The sequence below is a fragment of the Panthera leo genome, chromosome B1 (assembly GCF_018350215.1).
Source record: "Panthera leo isolate Ple1 chromosome B1, P.leo_Ple1_pat1.1, whole genome shotgun sequence".
In the NCBI taxonomy this organism is placed as follows: domain Eukaryota; kingdom Metazoa; phylum Chordata; class Mammalia; order Carnivora; family Felidae; genus Panthera; species Panthera leo.
In genome coordinates this window covers 166,782,813-166,804,423 of record NC_056682.1, presented here as the reverse complement: position 1 = coordinate 166,804,423, position 21,611 = coordinate 166,782,813, and the positions used below count along the sequence as shown (strand labels likewise).

At 34.7% G+C, this 21,611-nt stretch overlaps 1 long non-coding RNA gene across 1 annotated transcript in view; it reads right to left on the bottom strand.

The window, feature by feature from the left end:
- LOC122217171 overlaps positions 1-21,611 on the bottom strand; it is a 61,959-nt gene that overhangs the window by 33,720 nt on the left and 6,628 nt on the right. The window lies entirely within an intron of this gene.

The following is a 21,611-nucleotide window of genomic DNA, read 5'->3' as shown; positions in this document are numbered from 1 at the left end:
TCAGGAGGCAGTCATTGGTTGGGAAGGTGGGCAGGAAACAGTTTGGGAAACCATAAGTTCTTGCCAAAGCTGAAGAACTTGAGTTGTGTGGGTGAGGTCATTTAAGTCCTTAAAAAGAAGCCCAAGAAGCTGAAAGAGGTTGTCTGAGGCCCACAAAGTGGAGAAAAGGCTCTATTCACTGGGAGCACAGTCCCAACACTGTCAGGATATCTCTTGTCCTCAGTGGACACTTTAGCATTTTTCTAGTTCCAGAAAGTTATTAGGAGCTGCTCACTGTCAGCATGGGAGATGGAGATTATAGACTGAGACAGGTAGAAAAAGTACTGTCTTTCCAGGCTTTGACACCATCCCTTCTGGGGGCGGCTGACAAGGAGGACTTGAGGTCTGACTTGGGGGATGGGGTTAAAGTCAGGAGAAAAGGAGGCTATGCAGTGACCTTGTCAGGGAAAATAGCTCAGATGAGAGCCTCTCTCTCATGCCAACCAATCTCCACAAGTAAATAATCTCCACAAATTAAATAAAGGAGACTATAAAGAGCAGACAGAGGCATAGTCTCCAGATCAGATTCTCACCTTCTCACAGATATGCACAGGCACACCATCACCCCCCCCAGGGGTGAGAAGACAATCAGGGTTGGCTGCACCATCCCAGAAGTCTGTGGGCTGGGAGGTCTGACTGAAGATTGTTATCCACAGTCTAGCACTATGGTGCGGCACAAAGTAGTGGAGGCCAGCAAGGCATGTGTGATGGAGGGTGGTGGTTGACGAGGACTTTGAGACTGCTAGTGGTGGTGATGAAGACTCTGGAACCAGGATATGGATTTTCAGATTTTAGATATAGAATGCTTTTCCAGAAAGCTGTCCAAATGCACGAGCCTCTTCATGTGTATGCATGGAAGTCTAATTCTTTGTCATGGGAGAATTTCATGAGATAAAGGAAGAGGAAAATAGGATGCGGTAGGCAGAAAAACTGCCTTCTCCTCTTCCTCCTCTTAGGATCCATGGCAGGGACTGCTGGTCCTGGACATCTGGGGGTCCCAGCTCTCTTGGGGGCAGAGGCTCACCCGGAATACTGTCCCCAGCCGGGATATCATTTATTGCAGCCAGTATGGCTGCTATGCCCCACCATTGTCACTGAAGAATGAGAGAAAAAATAGAAGAGGATGGGGCAGAAAGCAGCATGATAATTAAAGATCCCTAAGATCTTTTAAGGAAGTTTAGTACACTTTAAGAAAACACAGAAAAACAATACAACAAAATCAAGAAAAACACAAATAAAAGAAAAGTTCAGCAGAGACAGAAATTGTGAAAGAACCACACAGAATTCTAGAGCTGAAGAATACAAGGAATGAACTGAAAAAAATACAATAGAAAGCATCAGCAGTAGAATGGATCAACCAGATGAAACAATATGTGAATTGGAAGACAGGTCTTTAAATTAACCAGTCAGAAGAGAATTAAAAAAAAAAGTGAAGAAACATGATCTATGGAATACCATCAAAAAAAAAAAAAAAAAAAAAAAAAAACAATCTGTGAATTACTAAGAGAGAGAATTACAGAAGAGAGAGAATGGGGAAGAAAGCTCATTTAAAGAAACAATGGCTAAGAACTTCCCAAATCTCAGGAGAGATTTGGACATCCAATTTCATGAAACTTATAGGTTCCCAAACAAACTTGACTTAAGGAAAAGTTTTCCAATACACACTATAATACAACTGTCAAAAACAAAGACAAAGAAAGAATCTTAAAAGCAGCAAGAGAAAAGAGGCATGTAACTTACAGAGTAATCTACATAAGGCTATCAGCGATTTCTCAGAAAAAAACTTTATAGACCAGGAGAAAGTGGAAGGATATATTCAAAGTGTAAAGGCACCTGGATGGCTTAGTTGGTTAAGCATCTGACTTCAGCTCAGGTCATGATCACGCAGTTTGTGAGTTTGAGCCCTGCGCCTGGCTCTGCACAGACAGCTCAGACCCTGGAGCCTTCTTTGGATTCTGTTTTTCCCTTTCTCCTTCCCCCTCATCTGCTTGTTCTCTCTCTCTTTCTCTCCAAAATAAATAAATAAATATTTAAAAACAAGCAAACAAAGTTTAAAAGAAAAAAAAAATTCCACCAAGAATACTATGTCTGGCAAAGTTGAGCTTTAGAAAGGAAGGAGAGATAGTCTTTTCTGGACAAACAAAAACTGAAGAATTTCATCATTGCTAGAGACTTACCTTATAAAAAGTGCTGAAAGAAATTCTTCGTTCTGAAATTAGAGGATGAAAATGAGCACACAAAAACATCTGAAAGTACACAGCACACCAGTAAAAGTATAGAGTCAAATTCTGCATGCTCTAATACAGTAATATAGTGACAAGTTAACCACTTAAGTCTAATATAAAGGTTAAAGACAAAATTATTTTTTATTTTTTAAAATGTTCATTTATTTTGAGAGAGAGAGAGAGAGAGAGAGAGAGAACACACGCATACGCATGTGTGTGTGAGCAGGTGAGGGGCAGAGGGAGAGAGAGAGAATTCTAAGCAGTTTCCAAGCTGTCAGCAAGAACCTGATGCAAGGCTTGATCCTACGAACTGTGAGATCATGACCTGAGCCAAAATCAAGAGTCAGACGCTTAACTGACTGAGCCACCCATGTACCCCTAAAGGACAAAATTACTAAAAACAAGTATAGCTACTAGAATTTGTTAATGAATACACAACATAAAAAGAGGTAAATTGGGAAAATCAAAAACATAAAGGGGAAAGAGTAAAAGGGGAAAGATTTTGTATGCAATCAAAGTTGAATTGTTAGCAAAGAATAGTTAATATCTATAAGATGTGTTATATAAGCCTCATGGTAACCACAGCATTAAAACCTACAGTCAATAAATACAAGATAGAGAAAAAAAAATCAAAGCATACCATGACAGAAATTCATCAATTCACAAAGGAGGTCAGCAAGAGGGAAAACAGCAATGAGAAAATTATAAACAGCTAGAAAACAATTAGCAAATCCTTACCTATCAATAATCCCTCTAAGTATATATGGATTGACTTCTCCAATCAAAAAGCATAGATTGGCTGGATGGATAAAAAGCAAGACCCAGCTAGATATTCCTTTAAGAGACTTACTTCAGCTTCAGGGAAACAAAGGCTGAAAGTGAAGGAATGGAAGAAGATATTCTTTTCAAGTGGAGACCAAAAGAAAGTGGTGGTAACTATACTTACATAAGACAAAATTGACTTTAACTCAAAGCTGCCATAAAGAACAGAGAAGGCTATTTTATAATGATAAAGGGGTCAATTAATCTAGAAGGTATAACAATCATACATAATTATGCACCCAACATAAAGTAAATACTCACAGATCTGAAGGGATAAATAGACAACTATAAAACAACAGAAGACTTCCATACCCCACTTGTAACTGACAAAAATGTATTCATCTTACATGCCTAAGTATGGAACCAATGAAGAGCCAGACACAGAAGTCAAGTATGTGGAATTAGTTCTTCAAACAAGTGGATCTGCTCACATCCTATGCATTCTTGAAAAGGGAAGAGAGGACGGTGCTGAGAGGTGCTTGTATGATTGGTTGTCTCAAGAAAGGGTTTTTAATTATTATCTCTTATCCTCAGACTTGACCATACGTTTATTAGTCAAGGGCTTTTACAAAAGCCAATGATATATATTTGGCCTTTACACAGGAAGTAAGAAAAATAGAAAATAGGCACTAAGAGGAGAAGCGTTGAATACAAGAAATCAGAACTTACCCACTGCAATAAACAGTTAAGATATTTGAATGAAGCAGTTAAGAAATGGAACCAAGAAAAATCTGCTCCAAAAGTGCTAGACTCACATGTTTGCATAACTGATTCTATTAAAACCTCATGAAACATATCATTCTATTTATATTCAAATTCTTCAAGATATAGAAAGAAGGAAAACTTTGAATAATTTTAATGTAAATCCATTAATTAATAATAAAATCTTACAAATATACAAAAATATATTCCTAATATATTACCAGGGCCAAAGTACTAAAATAAAACATTAGCAACTACAATCCATCGATACATTAAAAGAATAATACATCACAACCAAGATGGGCTCATTAAAGAACTGAACGCATGTGCCAATATTAGAAAATCTATTAGTTTAACTCCCTTTTGTAATACAAAGGAAAAAAGCCATAATATGTATTCATAATTGTTAACAATGACATCTGCTATAATAAAATCCACTCCAAATAATAATTCTAAAGAATGCTTCTTTCACATGATGAATTTGATAAAAGTTTAAAATTTCCACATACTAAAATTATTTTTAAATGTAAAATTTTAAATGTAATGGTAAGAGGGCAAATTTTCTTGTATCTTAATCTACACTACCTGGAAAGTATAATCCAAGACAAAAATATAACGCAGTAACACTTTATTAAGAGAAGGGATATAGTTTCAGGGAATTAGAAGTGAAGGCCAAAGGAGAGTGAGGAAGAAGGAAAGGAAGGAGAGCAAACAGAAGTGGATATAATATTAAACCAATTGCAGTTTATTAACAATGCATCGTACTTGTAAGTCTTGTGTGATGTCTTCAGAGAGGTCATATGAACTGTGCTTCAGCTATTTTCTTTTTTTAAAAAAATAATTATTCTACTATTTTGAGACGTTGCCTTAACCATATCCTAAATTTTTGTATACATTGTCATTCATCTCTATATTTTTTATTGTGTTCCATTGATTTGTTTACTTGTGTGATAATTTCACACTTTTAGTTTCTGGTTTAATTACACTTGGTTGTATTATGTGCTAGTCTACCCATTTTGGTTTTTTTTGGGAAAACTCTCCAAGATAGTTGCCTCCTCATTTTTTTTTTTTTTTTTTTTTTTTTACCCCATGTGAATGTTAGCATGGGCACATTTAAACTCCTTTTCTAAAAGTTTTGTTTTGGTTTGATTTTGGTTTTGGTTTTGGTTTTTTGGATTACACTCATTTTAGAAAATTAATTAAGGAGGACCTGAATCTTTATGACATTCTATCTCTGTCTGGCAGGAACACTGCCATGGAAATGCTATATGTCAATTCTCCTCTACTCTCCGTTGCTTAAAACAAATACTATGCATGCTCATGAATCTGAAAGACTTTTGTTCAGTGATTCTAGATGGGGCTTTTCTTGTGTGGCACTACACTTCTCATGGGTCAGTTGGGGAGATTCATCTAGTTCTCCTTAGAAAACAGTATTAGCTGGGTGTTATGGTCTTAGTGTTTCTGTCCCCACAATATTCACATGTTGAAATCCAAAACCACAAGGTGACAGTAGTAAGCATGCTCATGGATTGAAATAACAAATATTGTTGAAATGTCTGTACTACTCAAAGCAATCTACACATTTAATGCAATTCTTATCAAAATACCACCATTTTTCATAGAGCTAGAAGAAACAATCCTAAAAATTGTATGGAACTACAAAACACTCCAAATAGCCAAAACAACCTTGAAAAAGAAAAGCAAAGTTGGAGGCATCACAATTCCATACTTCAAGGTATATTACAAAGCTGTAGTGATCAAAACAGAATGGTACTGGCACAAAAACAGACACAAAGATCAATGGAACAGAATAGAAAACCCAGAAATAAACCTACAACTGTATGGTCAATTAATCTCTGGCAAAGCTGGAAAGATTATCCAATAGGAAAAAATAGTCTCTTTAACAAATGGTGTTGGGAAAACTGGACAGCAACATGCAAAAGAATCAAACTGAAGCACTTCTTACACCAGTCAGAAAAATATATTCAAGGGGTGCCTGGGTGGCTCAGTAGGTTAAGCGTCTGACTTTGGCTCAGGTCATAATATCATGGTTCATGGGTTCTAGCCCTGTGTCCGGCTGTGTGCTGACAGCTCAGAGCCTGGAGCCTGCTCCAGATTGTGTCTCCTCTCTCTGTGCCCCTACCCTGCTCACACTCCATCTCTCTCTCTCAAAAATAAATAAACATTTTAAAAAATAAAAAAGAAAAAGAAAAAGAAATGGATTAAAGACCTGAATGTGAAACCTGAAACTGAAAATCTTAGAGGAGAACACAGGCAGTAACCTCTTTGACATTGGCCATAGCAACTTCTTGCTAGATATGTCTCCTGAGGCAAGGGAGTGTAAAGCAAAAATAAATTATTGGGACTTTATCAAAAAAACAAAACAAAACAAAACAACAACAACAAAAAACAAAAAATCTTCTGCCCAATAGACAAACCATCAACAAACTAAATGGCAACCTATGAAATGGGAAAAGATATATGCAAATAACATATCTGATAAAGGGTTAATATCCAAAATTTGTAAAGAACTTATCAAATTCAACACCCAAAAAATGAATAATCCAATTTAAAAATGGGCAGAAGAAATGAATAGACATTTTTTCCAAATAATACATACAGATGACCAACAAACACATGAAAGAAACTCAAAATCCCTGATCATCAGGGAAATACAAACTAAAACTATAATGAGATATCACCTCACACCTGTTAGAATGGCAAAAATCAACAACACAAGAAACAACAGGTGTTGGTGAGGATGTGGACAAAGGGGAACCCTCTCACACTGTTGGTGGGAATGTAAACAGGTGTAGCCACTTTGGGAACCAGTATGGAAGTTCCTCAAAAAGTTGAAAAAATAGAACTACCCTATGATCCAGCAATTGGACTACTAAGAATTTACCCAAATAAATAAAAATAAAAATACTAATTAAAAGGTATACATGCACCCTGATTTTTACAGCACCTTTATGTACAATAGCCAAATTATGGAAATAGCCCAAGTGTCCATTGACTGATGAATGGATAAAGGAGATGTGGAATGAATATATATATACATATTTTATATGTGTAATGGAATACTACTCAGCCATTAAAAAGAATGAAATATTGCCATTTGCAATGACGTGTATGGAGCTAGAGAGTATTGTGCTAAGTGAAATAAGTCAGAGAAAGACAAATACCATGCAATTTCACTCATATGTGGAATTTAAGAAACAAAACAAATAAGCAAAAGGAAAAAAGAGAGAGAGAGGCAAACCAAGAACAGATTCTTATTATAGAGAACAAACTGATGGTTACCAGAAGAAAGGTGGATTAGGAGGCATGTACTTGTTGTGATGAGCACTTGGTGTTATGTGCAAGTGTTAAATCACTATATTGTATACCTGAAACTATTATTACATTGTATGTTAACTAACTGGAATTTAATAAAATCTTTAAAAAATTTAAAAATTAAAAAAATGATATATCTTTTCCATCCCTAAAAAAATAAAGCAGAACTTTGGGATTCGATTAAGCCACAAGCAGGGAGCCTTCATGAATGAGATTAGTACCCTTATAAAAGAGGTCCAAAGAGCTCCCTTACCCCTTATACCATTTGAGGTTACAGAGAGAAGATGTCCATCTATGAAATAGTAAAAGAGTCTTCACCAGACACTGAATCTTCTAGTGGCTTAATCTTGGATTTCCAGCCTCCAAAACTGCAAGAAATTAATTTCTGTTGTTTGTTTATAAGCCACTTGATCTGTTACAGCAACTTGAATGAACAAAGGCACAGTGTGATATGTTCCATTAATGGGCAGTGGCATGAATTACAGTAAAGCAAGTGGAAACATGAAATCACTTACTTTCTAGCCTTGAAACTAGAACACTCACTTCCACATATATGACAATAGCCAATGGAACTCATATTCAAGGTAAAAGCAAAAGATGGGGAAGTACATTATTACGACCACTTTGAGGCCATGGCAATGGTGTGAGTGCAGGGATAATTGAATATCGAATCAAACATTCAATAGCCTCCATTGTTCATTCTAAGAGAGGGATCATACCTCTAGAACAAATGGAATAGTATTAAAAGTTACCATTCTGATGAGTGCTCTATGTTCACTGATCATTGATGGTTCTAGAGTAACTATTTCAGGCACTGTGTCCTGAACAATGATGTATTGAAATCTCACAGATGCTAAATATTAATAAGTATTCAAAATGTATTTTTGTCTTAACTAACTATATCTGATGTTATGTAGATGTCTGCCAAGGATTTTTCTAGATAGGAATTACCTTACTAATAGTAAGAGGCAAGAGTTTAAAAATGAATTTAAAAATTTACACCATGGGATCTCATATAAAGGGATCAGGACTAAAACCTAAAACCTAAGTGACAGTGTTGAAGGATTGCCAAATAAACAGGGAAGCATTGTCACTGTTTGTAGAAACTGTGAAATATACTGGAAAATAATGATTTCAATGCAATTATTACTGACTTGTTTAGTGTGTTGTTTGTTTGTTTTATTTAAGCCCTTCCATTTTATTCACAAAGATGTTATCATTTGGAATTTTGTCCTTGGACAAAATCCATTGAGAATATCTATTCTAGAAATTTGACTCAATTAAATTTTCAATGGTGAATACCCTATGACTAAAGATAATAACATTTAATTTTGAATTAGAATTGGATGGAGATACATGGAGCCCATTCACTGTTATTCAAAAATTTTAAATAACCTTCAAATTATGCAGCATAGACTTCAAGCTATAAAAATTCTCGCTGACTACTTTAGAGAGATTTCCTTCACATTATTCAAGAAGTACGAAAGTAAAAATTGTACATAGAGCAGATGCTAAGTTAATTCATAAGCAACATTGTCTTTCTGGGACTATCCATAAAACTTTTTGTTTTATTCCAATTGTCAAATTAGATTACAACCAAAGTAAGATTTAAGTTAAAACTTAAAAAAAAATTTTCTTGTGTATTATAGAATATATTTACATTATTTATAGAGATCTCATCTCTTTAAAATAGATTGAATAAACTGAGATTGATCTACTTATTTTTTTTAACTTAAGGGAGAATGAAGAATTTAGATTACGCATTACATTTTTGTGCATTTTTGTGTTTTATTAATTTTCTGGATAAAGATTTATACCAGCCAAGAAAAAGTTGTAAAGTCAGGAATTAATAGTAGTTAGATGGGTTTAATAAGATATTGACTCATGTCAAACGAAGAAAAGAAATAATTTCCCTTCGTTTGCTTTCTGTTTATAATATCCATTCATTTATTAATGTCACATATATTTATTACAAACCAATTAATACACTTTGTTTTCCTCCCAAGATAAGATCCTTGATTAGGGAATGAGAATGACTTATCTTAGCTAATCATGTCTTTTGTATGGATTGGTAGGATGCACGGATATTTTTTGAGTTATACAAACATTTTATATAATTTTGAATATAATTTTTAAGGCTGATCTATGAAAATTTATTTCTCCCATCTCTAACTCAAATCACTTGGTGTTACTTTGACTATACATCATAAAATAGTATATGAGATTTACAGACGACTCCGTTGTAAGTTATTAATCTTACGTAGATTTATCTTCCAGATAAGTATATATTTAAGATTTATCTTCCAGATAAAATATCTATAATACTGACTTTATTTTAACCATATAGTTTAATTCAATAAACATTAATTTTAATTATTAAAAGTGATGTTGGTCATTATGTAAATTTTATAGATACTATACCTTAAATAAATAAGGATAATCAGAATTGCGGAAAAGATTTTGCCAACCTGTGAACATCAACGCATTAGAGCTCGCATTGATTTATTTGGCATCATATTTGCTTGCTAGATTGTTATGTGTGTTCCAAGCCACAAGCTACTTGTCAACAATCACATCTGATATGTAACTGACAGAGCCAATGAGCAGGCCTATTTGGCATAATGTCACAATATCTTAAAATATATGTGGACATTTATTATATAGACCATAAATGTTTTTGTAGGAATGGGTAAGTTGTGCTTTCCTTTTTGACACTTTTTTAAAAGGAAGATGTAAGAGCTCATACTTCGGGAATTTTCCACTAAACTTGAGCTATCTACCTGCTGTAATTATGCAGACTAGGACTTTACGTATGTTTAGCTATGATGTGATACTTTGAACACCTTCTGACACTGTACACATGCAGGGCATCGTTACTCCCTTTGTTGTGGGGTAATCTCAGGAGGGTGAAAATTCTGGATAAGTATTTTAGAATAACAATATGGGCTTCCTGATAGGTTTTTAAATAGCCAGTATAATTATTAGAACCAGAAAAAAAATTGTATTACTAAGCCTATTTTTAAGGAAGATTCAGACGTGCTTTCTCTAAATGGCTAGAGTTCAAGGCTATTTGGATTAATATTCATTATACATATTCTTGGGATTAAGCTAAATAGCCTGGGAAATGGATGGCCAATGAACCACTTTATCTGTGCTCTGCAGGTACCTTGAGTAGTTTCCCACCTGCAACATAATTATAATTCTATTTTGATGTAGGCATTGCTACAGTAGCTAAAATCATTTTCACTTTTTTCCAGAATATCCCACAGAGAAATTAAAGATAATACAGCTTATTTTAAAACAATATTGTTTCCCTGAATTTAAGCAATAAAATGTAAACATAATTCAAAAACAGCTCATGTATCCTTCAATGGGAAAAGGGACAATTACTGTCCATGTTGAAGAACAGGAAGAAAATTAAGTGTAGACATCATGAGAGTCCCTCAATATTTGGTTAATGAGATTGCTTTAATAATTTTCTAAATCAAAATCACTTATTCAAAGATGTTTGGATTCTTAAAATATGTCTTGATTCAATTTTTTTTTCTACACATGTAAATGGAATATAAGACCAAAGCATTTTGGAAGCAGATGGAAAAATGTATCTTGGCATTAATAATTTAAATTTGAAGGAAATGAAGGTTCACATACATTTATATTCATATGTATATATGTATATGCAAGTATTTTATTTTTATTCAAACTTGATTTGAGTAAGTTGTTTTTCTTAAATTTTTTAATGTTTATTTATTTTTGAGAGAAAGAGAAGTCATGAGTGGCAGAGGGGTAGAGAGAGAAGGAGACACAGAATCCAAAGCTCAGAGCTGTCAGCAGAGAGCTTGATGCTGGGCTTGAACTCACAAACCATGAGATCATGACCTGAGCTGAAGTAGGACGCTTAACCAGCTAACCACCCAGACACCCCTTGACTTGAGTAATTTGTAATTTTATTTTATTTTTAAAAGTACAATGTATTGTTAAAAGTATATATAGGACCTTCACTGTATGTCATCAGAATGGACCCACAAAGACATCCAGACCAAAATCCCTAGAATTGATAAATTTTTTTTATGGCAAAGGATTTTACAGTTGTCATTAAGACTATGGACCTTAAAACAGAGAGATTATTTCAGATTATCTCACTGGGTCCAATCTAATCACACACTCCCTAAGGGCAGAGAACTTTCTAAAGTAAAGTCAGAGAGATGAGATAGCAGAAGTCAGACATTTAAAGCCACAGGAGGGGCTACTGTGCCATTGTTGGAGGGGCAACATAGAAAGCATGACAAAAAGTGCATCTAGGAGCAAAGGCAGTGAGACTGACAGCCAGTGAGAAAATAGGGGCCTCAGTTCTAAAATTCCAAGGAAATGGAGTCAGCCAACAACTTGAAAGACTTTGGAAGCAGATATTTTCCAGAGCCTCTATAAGGCAGGCAACCCTGTCAACACTGTGATTTCAACTCTATGAAATCCTGGCTGATCCTAACTTCTGACCTAGATAATATGTAAGATAATAAATTGTGTTGTTTCATGACACTAAGTTTGTGATAATGTGTACTGCACCAATAGAGATCTAATACATTATATTTTAACCTGACAGTTGGACAGAACTATAATTTAACTATTTTATTTAGGTAAGTTTTACTTGAGTTACTCATCACTACGGTAGTATATTTCATGTGATATTACTTGACAGTAAGAATATGGCCCAAATGGAAAACCTACATAGTCACTACTGTTTCTCCTTTTGTTCATTCCCCCATGGTAGCTCCTGTACTGGACCATTACAGATGGCAGCATCTATGCCCCCTAGACTAACATTCTTGATCACATTCTAGAAAATCTATCTATACATCCATATCTATCTATCTATCTATATACATACATATATTTATATATACATATATAGATAGATATAGATGTATAGATAGATTTTCTAGAATCAATATATCTATACATCTATATATACATCTATATATGTATATATATACACCCATATATTTATATATACATATATAGACATATATAGATGTATAGATATAGATATAGATATAGATTGAGAATGAGTTGAAAACTAACCCTACTGTTCTCTCCCCTCCCCAACAATAACAACAAAACAGAAATAAACATAAACAAAAATAAATACATGCATTCTTAGGGAAAAAATTCATTTTAAATATTGCCTCAGTAATGGTTCAATTACAGAACTGAATGATTCTATTAATAGAGCTTCCAGGCTCAGTATTTTAATATTTTAAACTTTGAGAATGTGTGTATTGGGCAAAGCCCAACTTTGATTTGGTACATATGAGTTACACATACGACAGGATTTCTAGGTCTCAGAATTTGTTTCTCATTTCTTTCTTCAGATACAGTCATTTGATATACATCTGTTAGGATAGTAGTGTGACCATGCCAGAATTATTATGTTACCTCACCCTAGAAGAAGAAAATTATTGCTCATCTTCAATCGAAAGATGTAGCCCCTCAACTAAAGTTCATATTTTGTGGCAGCCTTAGAAGTAGGCCTTTCAGGTAACTGGTAAAAAGAGAACCAGCTGTGGGTTGTGAAACTGGCTCACAGTCTCCACTGTGGTTGCCTTTAGGCTGTACCTCAGCTTGCCAGCCTTGGCCTTGTGCGTTCTAGAAAGTCGTCATCAATGACTAAGCACCACGGAGGTACAAGAACTTACTGTTGTGGTCAGTTCAGGACTCCATTATGGAATTGTACTATACTTTGAAGCTCTTTCTACCCACTATCCCTTTCCCGACCCCTCTTCTTTCAGAGATGTTGGACTTGCATTATAGTCTGAAGGGTTTTCCTGCCTATTTTGTCTCCCTCTCCCTTTTAACTTTCATAGGTATTATCCCTCAATAAACTTGTGTTCCTTTTTTTTTTAAGTTTGTTTATTTATTTATTTATTTATTTATTTATTTTGAGAGAGACAGAAGCAGCACAGTGGGGGAGGGTCAGAGAGAGAGGGAGACAGAGAATCTCCAATGCAGGGTTTAAACCCAGGAAACCAGGAGATAATGACCTTATCTGAAATCAAGGGCTGGACACTTAACTGATTGAGTCACGCAGGCACCCCAATAACCTGTATTTCTAATTCTACCTTAAATATCAGCTGCCTTGGAAATATATCTAACACAGGATTATTTTATTAATTTTCATAAAAACATTCCCCCCCCCCCCCCCGGGTGGTTTTCTGTGACCTTGAAGGTATGTGCTTTTCTTGAACTAATTTTTTCTCTTGTTTATGTGGCTTAATCTGATCATTTGTAACACACTGCTATGGTCTATTTGTGTCATCCCCAGAATTTATTTACTAAAATCTAAACCCCAAATTGATGGTATTAGGAGGTAGAAGATGATTAGTGCTCTTATTAAAAAGGCCCAGGGGTGCCTGGGTGGCTCAGTTGGTTAAGCGCGTCCCACTCTTGATTTCGGCTCAGGTCGTGATCTCACGGTTTGTAAGATCAAGCCCGAATCAGCTCTGTGCTGACAGTGCAGAGCCTGCTTGGGATTCTCCCTGTCTTCCTCTCTCTCTGCCCCTCCCATGTGCTCTCTAAGTAAGTAAATAAACTTAAAAAAATAAAAGGCCCAGAAGTCTCCCGTATCCCTTATTACCATATGACAACACAAGTAGAAGACACTGTGAAACAGAAAGTGAGCTGTCACCAGAAACAGATTGTGCTAGTTTTTATCTTGTACTTCCCAGCCTCCGAATCTGTTGTATGTAAGCCACCCAGTGTATGGTATTTTGCTGTACCAGCCTGAACTAAGAGGCATATTTCGGGATTTATTTGGGTGGGGGGGAGGAATAAATTAAAAATACGCATGTAACAATCAGCATTAATTTGTAAATATATTTATTTCTTCGGGAGGTATATATTCACTTAACCCATGTTTACTGAAAGCCTATTATAGGTTATATCCTGTTCTAGGTGCTGGGATATAGCAATGGGCAATACAGGCTTTGCTTTTATTGATTTTATTATATTCTACTGAGTGGAAACAGTAGATAAATTTAAAAATAAATAAAATACATTCTATTTAGATATTTTAAGTAATATGGAGAAAAATAAAGATGGAGATTTGAGTGGGTCCAGAGTGTTTTCTTATTCTCCATAAAGTAATAGAAAGTGAATTCCGAAGCTGAGGGATAACTTGAGGGTTGTGCGTTTATGTTTTAGAATTGATGCAAAGATAAAAGCCATAATGAGATTAGCGATGATGATCACAAATAAAATAGTGGCCATAGTGCTGCTGGTCTTGTAAGGGGGAAGGGAATGATAGTCTAGGCAGCAGTACACAGATTCAGTAATCCCGTATGAGTCTAAACTTTCCATATATTCACATATTAAAGAGTCTCAAAATCACTTTTGTTTTTGAATGACGTTATAAAGGTGCAGAACTTTTTAAACCCAATGGTTAAATTTGATGTATGATGAAGAACACAGATGTGCTGTATTTCTTGTTTAGCTATTATCTGTAGATCTCTTCAATTAAACTGAATTTTTCCAAACGTCTACATTTGTAAAGCTCTAATTATAAGATGCTTGGCGATTTTTACTGTTTTTTTTTTTTAATTGCATTACCATGTGTCAAAATGTTAATATCTTAAATGCTTGGCAATTTTATTTCAATTGTGCTTCAGAGTTTAAAACTTTAGAAGACATGTTAGGCCTCATTAAACTTTCATATTTAATTAAAAAGCAAATATGTGATAACATCAAAACAAAGAAATCAGATAGACAGATAGATTAGTATATAAATTCTATGAATTAATAAATTAGCAATCACAGAAAATTCCCATCTAACACGTCTGCCTGGAACATTTCTTTTGGTACCAAATGTAAGATATGTTTGTATTTCATCACTATTAAAATATGTAAAATGCATGTTTATATTGCCTCTATATAAGGTTAAAATCATTGCTTCAGTTCACATTTCAGCCTAATCATGCTAGTAGCACATTTTTTAAAAAATGCCATTTTCCTTTTAAGCATGAATTTATCCCATGAGTTGCTTTCTAATGATTAATTACAGAGTCCATATGTACATGTTTGCAATAGGTTGGATCCACCTTAGAATACTTCCTTCATTCCTCTTTGTGTCTGAGAAGAACAATGTTGGAGGACTGACATTATCTGAACTCAACATTTTTTATGAAGCTACAGTAATCAAGACAGCATGGTATTGGTAAAAGACTAGACAGATCACTGGAATAGAACAGAGAGCTCCAAAATAGGTCCACACAAATATAGTCAACTGATATGTGACAAAGGAGCAGAGGCACACAATGGAGGAAAGATTGTCTCTGCAACAAGTAGTGCTGGGAAAATAGGACATCTAAGGGTGCTGGGGTGGCTCAATCGGTTAAGCCTCCAAGTCTTTTTTCTTTTTTAATGATTATTTATTTTTGATAGAGAAAGCACAGAGGGTGAGCGGGGGAGGAGCAGAGAGAGAGGGAGACACAAAATCTGAAACAGGCTCCAGTCTCTGGACTTGTCAGCACAGAGCCTGACACGGGCTTGAACTCAGGAACTGCAAGATTATGACCTGTGCTGAAGTCAGTTGCTTAACCAACTGAGCCACCAATGTACCCCATAAGTGACTGAGTCTTGATTTCAGTGCAAATCATGATCTCATGGTTTGTGAGTTTGAGCCCCTTGTCAGGTTCTTTGCTGACAGTTTAAAGTCTGCCTGGGATTATCTTTCACTCCCTCTCTCTCTGCCTCTGCCCCTGCTCTCATTCTCTCTCTCTATCAAAATAAATAAACTTAAAAAAAAGAAAAAAATAAGACATCTACATACAAAAGAATGAATCTGAACACAAACCTTACACCCTTCACAAAAATTAACTCAATGAATCATAGACCTAAAAATGATACAGAGCTATAAGACTTATAGAAGACAACAGGAAAAATCTAGATGACTTTGGGTTTGGAAATGACTTTTTATTTATTTTTGAAATAATTTTTCAAATATTTGAGTATAGTTGACAAACAGTATGACATTAGTGATTCAACTTCTCTGTGTGTGAAGCTCTGCTCACCACAGGTGTAGCTGCCTTGTCATCATATAACGCTACTATGATATCATTAACTATATTCCCAATGCTGTGCCTTTTATTCGCATGACATATTCATTCCACAACTGGAAACGTGAATCTCCCACTCCCCTTCACCTGTTTTTCCTATCCCCAATCCACCTCCCCTTTGGCAGCCATCAGTTCTCTGATTCCACTTTTTGTTTGCTTGTTTTTTCTTTTTTCTTTTTTTTTTTTTTTAGATTCCACATATGAGTGAAATCATATGGTATTTTTCTTTCTCGGTCTGACTTATTTCAACTAGCATAATACCTTCTGGGTTTATTCATGTTGTCACAATGACATGGCAGCCTTTAAAAAGGCTGTATATATTCCATTGTATATATGAACCACATCTTATCTATTCATCTATCGATGCACATTTAGGTTGTTTTCATATCTTAGCTATTGTAAATAAGGCTGCAATAAACATAGGGGTGTATATAGATTTTTGAATTAGTATTTTCATTTTTTTGAGTAAACACCCAATAGTTGAATTACTGGATCATATAGTACCTTTATTTTTAATTTTTTGAGGAAACTCCATACTGTCTTCCACAATGGCTTCACCAATTTTCATTCCCACCAACAGTTCATGAAGGTTCTTTTTTTTTCACACCCTCACCAACATATGGTGTTTCTGTCTTCTTGATTTTAGCCATTCTAACAGGCATGAGGTGATAGCTCATGGTTTATGGTTTTAATGTGCATTTCCCTGATTACTAGTGGTGTTGAGTATCTTTTCATGTGTCTGTTGGCCACCCATATGTCTTCTTTGGAAAAATTTCTTTTCAGGTCCTCTGCCCATATTTTAATCAGGTTAGTTGTGGGTTATTTGGTGTTGAATTGTATAAAGTTATTTTTATATTTTGAATATTAACCAATTATTGGATATATCATTTGCAAACTTCTTCTCCCACTCATTAGGTTGACTTTTTCTGTTGTTGATTGTTTCCTTTGCTGTACAAATGCTTTTTATTTTGGTGTAGTCCCGATAGTTTATTTTCACTTTTGTTTCCCTTGCCTTAGGAGATATACATAGAAAAATGTTGTCATAACCAATATCAGAGTTTCATCCCTGTGATTTCATTTAGGATTTTTATAGTTTCAGGCATCACATTTAAGTCTTCAGTCCATTTTGAGTTTATTTTTGTGTAATGGTGTTAGAGAGTGGTCTAGGTTCTTTTTTTCTTTTCTTTTCTTTTCTTTTCTTTCTTTCTTTCTTTTTTTTTTTTTTTTTTTGTATTTGGGTATCCAATTTTTCTGGCACCATTTATTGAAGAGACTGCCTTTTTCCTACTGCATATTTTTTCCTTCTTTTTCATAGAATAATTGGCCATATAAGTGCAGGTCTATTTCTGGGCTCTCTATTCTGTTTCATTGATCTATGTGCTTGCTTTTTTTGTTTTGTTTTGTTTCGTTTTGCCAGTACCTTCCTGTTTTGATTAGTATGGCTTTGTACTATATCTTGAAATCTGGAATTGTGATAACTACAGCTTTATTATTCTTTTTCACGATTATTTTGGCTATTCTGGGTCTTTTGTGGCTCTATGAAACACTTAGGATTATTTGTTCTAGGTATGGGAATGGTGATGAATTTTTAGGTGAAACACCAAAGGTATGCTCCATGAAAGGAATAATTGATAAACTGGATTTTATTAAAAGTTAAAAATGTCTGTTCTGCAAAAGACACTGTCAAGAGAATGAAAACACAAGCCACAGATTAGGAGAAAACATTTACAAAAGACATATCTGACAAAAGACTGTTACCACAATATACAAAGATTCTCTATAATAAGAGAATATACAACCCGATTTAAAAAATAGGCTAAGACCTTAAACACTTCAGCAAAGACTGTATGCAGATGGCAAAAAAAGCATATGGAAAGATGTTCCACATCATGTTTCATCAGAGAGACGCAAATTAAAACAATTACATGCCACTACACTTCACTTTGAGAAATGGCCTAAATCTGGACCTCTGACAACACCAAATACAAGCAAGATTGTGGAGCCATAGGAACTCTCAATCATTGCTGGTGGTAATACACAACATAGCCATTTTAGAAGACAGTTTGGTGGTTTGTTACAAAATTAAACATACTCTTACCATGAAACCCAGCAATTGTGCTCTTTTGTATCTACTCAGAGGAATTGAAAACTTATGTCCAAACATAAACCTGTAAGTGGATGATGACAGTAGTATTCATAATTGCCCAAACTGAAAGCATTCAAAATATCCTTCAGTGGGTGAATGACTAAATAAACTGTGGTACATCCAGACAATGGAATATTGTTTAGCACTAAAAAGAAATGAGCTATTACATCATGGAAAGACATGGAGGAACGTAAATGCATATCACCAAGTGAATGACACCAAGAAGGTTGCATTCTGGTTGATTCTAAACCTTTGCCATTATGGAAAAGGAATAACTATGGAGATGGTAAAAAGTTGTTTCTAAAGGTTTGGAAGTAGGGAGGGATGAATGGTGAGTATAATGACAATTAAACATTTGTCAAAACCTATTGAATGTACAATATCAAGGGTGAACCCTAAAGTAAACTATGAATTTGAGTGATAATGATGTGTCAATGTAGGTTTAATCAGTTGTAATAAAGGTACCACTGTGGTGGGAGATGTTGAAAAGAGTGTGACTATGCACTTGTGGGGATAGGAGTTATATGGGAAATCTCTTTCCTGCTTGATTTTCTACAAACCTAAAACTGCTCTAAAAATAAAGCCCATGTAAAAAGTACTGAATGAGCTAAATTAATAGAAATTATCCAATTTTCAGAACAGAGATTAAAAAAATTGAATAAAAGTGAACACTGTATCAGTGCACTGTGGAACAATATAAAGTGGTCTAGCAAATCAATAATGACAGACTCCGGGCTAGAGGAGAGAGAAAATATTGAAAACAAATGGGAAGAAATAATGGCTGACATTTTCTCAAAATTGGTGGAAAACATAATTTCACAGTTTCAAGTTCAATGAACCCCAAGAAAGATAAATACAAATAAAATCACACTTATAACATAATTGAATTCCTGAAAATCAAAGATAAAGCACAAATGAGTACTTAAAGATCCAGAGGAATAAGCATAATTGAATACAGAGAATGGTAAAACTAACTATACCAAGCCTCAACAAATTTCAGCTTTCAATTCATAAGGAGAATATTATCTCACTACATTGTAATCATATTGGAAGCCAATAATTAAAAGATTATTCAAATTCCTTTTACATTGTAAATTAAGAAATGCCCTTCTATATAACATGAGTCAATGAAGAAATCACAATGAATATTCAACATCAAATCACCCTCCATGATTACTGAATATTTTGAAACTTTTCCTTTATTTTATTTCAGCAGAACACTGAGAAAGTTTATGTTGAGATCTTTTTTATTTAATGATGTCTAATTTCACTAATTTCTTCCTGTATTAAAATGAATCCTGCAATTGACATCAGCAACGGCAGTTAGAATTAAATAGTATGTAACGTCATCCTTGCACACATCAGGCAAGTTTGCCACAGTTTATGTCTTTTGTGATTATGCTTCTATAACTGCATTACCATAATGAATGTGTAGTCCCCTAGAAAGTGTTTTAATGTATTGAACCGGGTTATCATTAATAGAAAGTGTCAGGATAATAAAGCAGCTGATTCCAGAATTTTGTAGAAACCTTGAAGACAAGGCTCCTTATCTCATGGTATAATTCATCTTGTTCATCTTTTCAACAGCATATGCATTACCAATGAATTTGATTTCTTAGCATATGGTATTGAATTACCAGTGGTTTGTTTGTTATGCTCAAGACACATATTGGTGGTTGAAGCAGAGACACAAGACATGAAATAGCTCAGAAACATGGTTACAAGTAACTGTCTATGAATTAAATTTGTCTACAGATGTATTAATAACAAAGAATATGATAATATATTAATAAACAAGATTTATTATATTATAAATATATATATTATAATATTTATTATATTATTAAATATAATAAATCAGAGTTCCTTATTAATACCAAAAATTCAATTTAAAATTTCTTCATTTTGTAAGGACAATTAGAGGCTTTGTTTATTTTTTCTGTGCTTAAAAGTCAGATAACTTAGCTTTTAGGAAACTTGCAATAAAAATAGAAATAGTAGAAAATAATGAAGGTGTTATCATAATATTGACTGTTCACTAAATGCATGCTTTATCTCTTTTAATCACATCAAGTGACAAATTATTATTTCCATTTTAGGGATAAGAACATTGGGGTTCATAAGGAATTAAAACTTGCTAATGGATACAGCGCTAATAAAAACAGACCTGGGGTTCAACCCTTGTTTGGGTGCATTAAATTATGCTATGCCACTTTGAGAATATTACCTTGCCTATAAATTAAATTGATATGTTATTGGGGAGCCTGGGTGTCTCTGTGCATTGGGCGCCTGATTTCAGCTCAGGTCAGGATCTCACAGTCCTGGGCTCCAGCCTTGCACCAGGCTCTGTGCTGACAGCTCAGAGCCTGGAGCCTGCTTCAGATTTGTGTCTCTGGCCCTCCCCCGCTTGTGCTCTTTCTCTCTCAGTCTCTCAAATACAAATGAATGTTAAAAATATTATTCTATTTATCCATTTAATACTTAGCACAGTTTTAACCTTTGACAAATAGAGTTTAGATTCCCTCATTGCTCTGTGAGAAATATACATATAAGAGGATTAATCAATGAAGAACTTAGTAGCTGGTAAAAAATGATAGATAGGTGACAAAAGACAGATGGTCACAGTTTGAGTACCTTATAAGTACAGTACAGCATTGCTTTGCGAGCCTAATTCATTCTGGAAACATGCTTGTAATACAAAGCACTTATATATCAAAGTGAATTGTCCCATAAGAAATCATGGAAACTCGGATAATTCTTTCCACAACCCAAAAATATTCATATAAAAATGATTACAAAACTGTAATATAATACAAAATAATAAAGAAAATACAAAATCTTAAAAGTAATAAATTAACCTGCACTTATCTTTGAAAACCTTTGTGGCTGATGTGAGGGAGACAGGAGAGAGGAGGGTTATTATGTAGGACAACTTTCACTATCACTAATGGGATCACTGCTATCTACTGGTTCAAAGGAATCTTTTTCTGCATGGGGGCCATTGTATACACTCGCACGGATGTTGACTACAGAACAGTATTAAGAAACTCTTGTCATATACTGTACTTAGTGGAACTGGCAATAAGGTAGCAGAGGAAAGGGTCTATATCTGCAGGCAGCCTGACCTAGAATGAAGCAAAGCATTCCTAGGCTTCCTCTTGTATGGAAAAGCAAAGGACTGTCCACAGGTGCTTTGAAGTGACAAAAAATACACTAGTGCCAGTGTGGGCACCT